The sequence below is a fragment of the Myotis myotis genome, unplaced genomic scaffold (genome assembly GCF_014108235.1).
Source record: "Myotis myotis isolate mMyoMyo1 unplaced genomic scaffold, mMyoMyo1.p scaffold_m19_p_7, whole genome shotgun sequence".
Taxonomy (NCBI): domain Eukaryota; kingdom Metazoa; phylum Chordata; class Mammalia; order Chiroptera; family Vespertilionidae; genus Myotis; species Myotis myotis.
The window spans coordinates 53,677,041-53,682,538 of record NW_023416379.1 but is presented as its reverse complement, the minus strand read 5'-3'; positions in this window follow the sequence as shown (position 1 = coordinate 53,682,538).

Sequence of the window (5,498 nt, the reverse complement as noted above, 5' to 3'; positions counted from 1 at the left end):
GCCGCGGAACCACCTGTCCTCCGCCCTCGGGGCACCGCCAGGCTGAGCCCGGGCGCCCTACAGCCGCCGTCCCCGCCCGGCGGGTGACTCGGGCGCGCCCCATCCGCCCGGCCCGGGTGGCAAACAGTTGGGCTCCGTAGGCGGCTGGCTCCGAGCCTCCCTGCAGGGCACGGCCCTCCCCAGCCACCTCGGGGCCCCGCTCCTCGCACCTTCTCTCGGGAGGAGGACAGCCCTTTCCAGAGCCCGGAGGGAGCCGCCGCAGGCGCCGGGGCATCCACGGTGCGGCCGCGGCAGGAACTAGGGGACATGCTCGTTAATTGGTTCCACTATCAGCCACCGTCTGCCTCCCGTGTGCTCGGATCAGACCTTAATTGGTCTTTCCATTTATCACGGTGAATCGCGAACCCACAAACAAGCCCCGGCCGCCGTTTCAGCAGAGAAGGCTCCTCCCTCCCTCCCCCTCGGCCTGGGCATGGTTGTGGCGGCGATGGTCCTGGTCGTTTAGACATCTTTCTCTCTCACGAGTGGGGTCGGGGGAGAGCTGCAGGCTTTCCACCTGATGGAGCCACGTCACTCTGGCCCCTAGAGCCCTGCGGAAGGCACTTGGTTCGGTTCCCAAATCTCCGCTCCGTGGCCGCCTCGGCGTTCATTTTGTTCATTTTATGACACCTCGCCAGGGATCTAGCACATTCTGCCCCAGTCCTCATCGGACACATCCATCTCGTTCCCACCTCCACCCTCCTCTGGCCCAAGCGCAGAGCCCAACAGCCCTTGTAACAGACCTGATCCCCATCTTTGAACTACGTGCTGAGAATCCAAAAAAGCAAACCTCTTAAGGAAGAGAGGAAATTGGTGGGGAGGAAGCCCAAGGCGGGTGGGTACGGAGCGAGGTGGGAAGGTTGTAAGTGCTTTCGGAACATCTGGCCCAGTCTAGAAAGGCTTCCTGCAGAGTGCCTTTGACACCCTCCCCTCCCCCGCTAGACTGCTTTAGGTTAGAAAAAAGTAGTTCCTATTTTCCTCATCAGGGAAATGGTCACAACTGAGATGATCAATTTCTACTAGGTAGGCAGATGGAATAGGCTGCAAACTAAGAGCTGATGGACCCATTAATAGATGGAGGAATGATTGATAGGAGGGTAGAGGTGGGATGAGCACTGGCCATCAAACCTGGGGCCTCCGCCTGGGGCAGATTCAGCCGACCTCCACTCTGGAGATTTATAAGGGGGTAGGTGCGGGCGGGGGGGGGGGGGGAGGCTTCAGCATCTGTTGCCTTTTTTTCCTTTTAGGGTCATGGTTGTTAGATTTTACCTTCACCTCAGCCTTGGCAGGAGAAATATTCACAAAGTTTTGCCCTCCTCGTGACTTTCCAGTATTTTCCAATCTGGTGACTTGACAAATAACTTCAAAGTCTTGGGACTTGCTAGCAGGGCAATTTCAGATGGTTGCCGGTAACTGAAAGATAGGATCTGGGCAGCTCTTCTGGCTGTGATGGGGACGTCTTTCAGGCAGTAGGTTACGCTGGAAAGCTGAGCTCCGGGAAGGAAGGCTTTCAGGCAGCAGGGTTTCCCATGGGGGCTGTCCCTCTGCCCTGTCGCCGGGTGACCTGTGCTCTTGGGGTGGCCAAGGTGTTTAGCGCCCTTTAGAGGCACAGCACTGACACATTGTGGGGGTGCCCCTTATAGTGCATTCTCCCACTCATCCGCCTACCCCTAGGTGGTCAACATCAAATCTAGAGGTGGGAACCATTTACAACCTCTGGAAATACTTGGAAATCTCCCATCTCAACTCAGCCGCACCAACTTGTACTTTTTCATGAAGAGGAGCAATCTGATTACCTTAAGTGCCTCTAAGTCACCCCAAATCTCTTTTGATGGGCGGTGGATTTCTTCACTGAATCCTATGAAATTACAAGCAGAAGCCTAGGATCCAAATCGTTTGAAATCTATTTGTTCAGCGACTGGCCGAAGTGACCCGTGGACAGAGCCAGTCATTCAGAATCTAATCAAGTAGTGACTATAGCCGCTATCGTTGTTTAGCCTGTTATTCTGTTGTTGCTCCGGGTTGGGGTAAGGCTGGAGCCCGACAGCTCATGAATTGTTCTGCCTTTCCATTTAGAGCTCAAGGATAATGCTCAGTAATGGAGTCAAAATTTGGCATGTGACCTGGCATTTTATTACCCAAGTGAATGCTTTGTGGAAACAGAGAGAGTTATGATATTGTGTGGAAAATGCTCTTCTTGTGGACATGTTTGTAGGTCTTTAAAATTTAAAGTCTGTCCTGGGCTCATCAGCGTGTTAGACTCCCAGTCAAAGAGCTGCTACACTATTTTATCAGAGGTGGAAGAGGGGCAGTGAAAGCGGGCTGTCCTTTAGTGCCCCAGAGATTACATTTTGTAAGGATCCCCTTCACATGGCAGGGAGTGATTTAGTCTCCACCTGTGGTTGGCCTGCCACTGTACTCCCTGAGAGAGTCAGCAAGAATGACAAATGCAAGCTGTCAACATCCCTATTGGGAACATTATGCTGAAGGCACATGTACATTTAACACAAGACATTACATGGTCCTTAGACCACAAACCTAGGTTGAATTTGAACTCATGACCTTCTGAGGAAAGAGTGTGGCAGCCCCTTACTGGACTTGACTAGTTCCTGCACTGCTATATGTGAGGCTGTGTGGTTTTTGTTTGTTTGTTTGTTTGTTTTTGGTTCTTTATCCTTTTAGAGCAGGTCTGTCTATGTTGAGCCAGTTTGCTGCTGTTTCTGGGTAATTTAGGTTATTCACTCAGTGAAATGTACAATGAAGAGCACAAGGAAGGCTGCATATTTCAACTTCAAAGCAAGATCTCTGTTCCCCGCCTTCGCGTTGACGGTTACACTGGACTTAGACGTGGGGGAAGCAGGTCCTGCCTCCCTGAGAGAGCTGCTGATCCCAAAGGAGCTGTGCTTTAAGCTTCCTTTTTCTACTTGTTATAGCTGGTGAACCAAAACTTCACTCTGAGAGTTTGGGGAGTTCTTTCTGAGTTTGGCTCTCATGGTCTGTTTGTTTGTTTTTGGTATTTTAGGTGTGCTGCTCACACCACAGGGCTGGAACCCTCACTGATTAAAGACATTTTCAGAATGATATTATAACTGCACGATTTCATTCTGATTCGGAGCATTGCTTTAGCATGCTGACAGCTATTATCAACTCTCCATTGAAGCATTCAAGCATTTTGTTTTCCAGTGGCTCTGTATTGCTAGATGGGAACTTGCTTCTTCATTGCCAGCCTAAAGGGTAAGTGTCAGCAAGCCTACCAACCAGGCTGGGGCTCTGTCATCCTGAGCATTAGGTCAGAAATGCTTGCTCCTGAGATGCTCTACCAGTGATGCAAGCAGCCTAAAGAACCGTCTGCATATGTCTCAAGAGCTATAAGCTAGTGACGGGAAATGACATTGTTTTTCCCTCCACAGTCAGAAATAAAACTTCCCGAGATTTGTTCCAGGTGGAGAAGCTAGTTGCTAGGGTAGGGACAGAATGGGTGAGGGAGGAAGGACACGATGGGCTTCTTTGACCTAAGGGGACCCTGTGTTATGTTAGGCACAAAGAAAATCACAGCCGCTTCTCAGTCATCTTTCCATAACTAAACACATGCTCATTAGGACGCTTTTTTCACCTTCTCACCTTCTTTCATTAAACCCCACTCTTTAACGTCCCAGCTGAGCAGCAGCAAGGAAGGCTGAGAAATGACAGGAAGGCATTTTTCCTTTGTTCCTATGTTTTGTTTTGTTTCTCATCACCAAGCAGAGGATTGGTAATGAGGAGATGGATCATCCTTTCATTTCAAACCATATGAGGAGCATGTTCTCGCAGATAATAAACAAATACACAGTGCAAAGAAGGAGAGTGAGAAAACAGGTTAATAAAGCTTTTGTTCCCTCTTGACTGGACTCTTGCAAAATGGTCATCAAAAGCCTATAGTTTAAAGAGGCTGCGAAATTTTATGTCTAAATATTTCATTTTTAAAGAAAGTTGGGCAAGCCGCATTGGTATTACGATGTGAAAATATGGCAAATCATCGGAAAATAGCACTCACAGAGCATTTCGTAAATAGTCAGTTGGCTCTCTTCCTAGTGTACTTCATAGTTTTTTCAACTGCAGGTAGGAACTTAGAAAAGAAATAACAGCCTATCGTGGGTTATGAGGACGAAGTAAAATAATAAACACAAAACTCCCAGCCTGGTGCCTAGTACTTGGTCTCTCAGTAAATGATTGCTGTGTTTATTTCTGCCGCCACCACCGCTATACTGTGACTGCATTTGTATTACATGTCTCGAAAGGACCACAGTATGGCTCGAGGCTTTTTAATTCTCAAACCAGAGGGTGGGCAGCTGATTCATAAATAAAGTGCTCACATTTTGAGGGTTTCTTGGGGCTCAGCTGTGACTTCTTTGCTGTCGCTCCCATTCCAAACAGATGCCGTCGATTATCTGCTTTCGCAGTGGCCCGATGTCCTGATACCTTGAGAAGTCCCCATTATCTACTCCCTGCAATTCACTAGCTTTTCCCTGAAATGCAGCTGCCAGTTAAAAAAAAATGAAACTGGCAAAAGCCAATGTGGGTTTGTTGTTTTGTCTGTTTTATCCAAAACATGTGAAAGAAACCAGGTATAGTTCAGACTTTATTCTTTCGACAGCATTGAAGAATTGAAAGCATATTGTTCTCTAATTTTTCTTTAAAGAACTATTGATTTAGATAGGATGGATGCGGTGAGATTTGGAAGCAAAACATCTGGGGATATGGATATAACCCCCAGCCATGGCACTGATGAGCTAGGTGATCACTGAGCATTTCCAGACCTCACTTTTCCATTCTGTGAGATGGGAACAACACTAATCTGTCTGATTTCTTTTACATAGTCTTTGGAAATGTCTAATAAGGTAATAAAGGTAGAAAAAAGCTTCAAGAAAATTTCAATGGGAGATTTTATTACCACTTATCATTGAGCTGATGTAATGGTCCACTTATTTCTCAGTTGTATCAAATTACACAGGATATTTTAATCTCTCTGCTTGTTCCAAGGAAAAACAATAAACAAATTAAGAATCTGAGAGCTTCGGAGGCATTGACTTTGTACCTGAGGCCCAGAGAAGGATGTAACGTACTGATAACCGAATTGGAGACTCTTAAGTAAAGATCCGGGATGTATGTAATGGATGACTATATATATTGAAAGGAATTTCAGTTGGAGGAATGAGAAGTCTCTTTAAGCTGATAAATTGTCTGACCCACCTGTGGTTATTGCTACTATGCTACAAATTGTTGCCCAGTGGGGGTTACTCTTTCAACTCAAGGAAACATAGTTTCCCTATTCTTGAAAAATCAGGAAGATGTGTGATTTATTATTTCTTTAAAAATACCATTCTCCTTTAAACTAGTTGCTGAATGTTAAGGCTGAGTAAGGCATATTCTCCCTATAATAGGTGTTGAGTAAAATAAGGGTAACTTCCTCTCTGTGTAGT